Here is a 224-nt window from a genome sequence, read left to right as displayed (position 1 = left end):
TATATATATATATATATATATATATATATATATATATATATATATATATATATATATATATATAAACAGCGGCAGCAGCAGTAGCAGCAGCTGATGTACAAGCTGCTGTTCAAACAGCAGCAGCAGCGGCAGCAGCAGCAGCAGCAGCAGCGGCAACAGCAGTTGCTGTTCCTCCAGCAACAGCAGCAGCAGCATCAGCTGCTGTTCAAGCATTAACAGCCGCA

The sequence above is a fragment of the Eimeria mitis genome, genomic scaffold (assembly GCF_000499745.2).
Source record: "Eimeria mitis Houghton genomic scaffold, Emh_scaff1212, whole genome shotgun sequence".
Taxonomy (NCBI): domain Eukaryota; phylum Apicomplexa; class Conoidasida; order Eucoccidiorida; family Eimeriidae; genus Eimeria; species Eimeria mitis.
The sequence above is the reverse complement of the archived record's forward strand: the minus strand, read 5'-3'. Positions refer to the sequence as shown.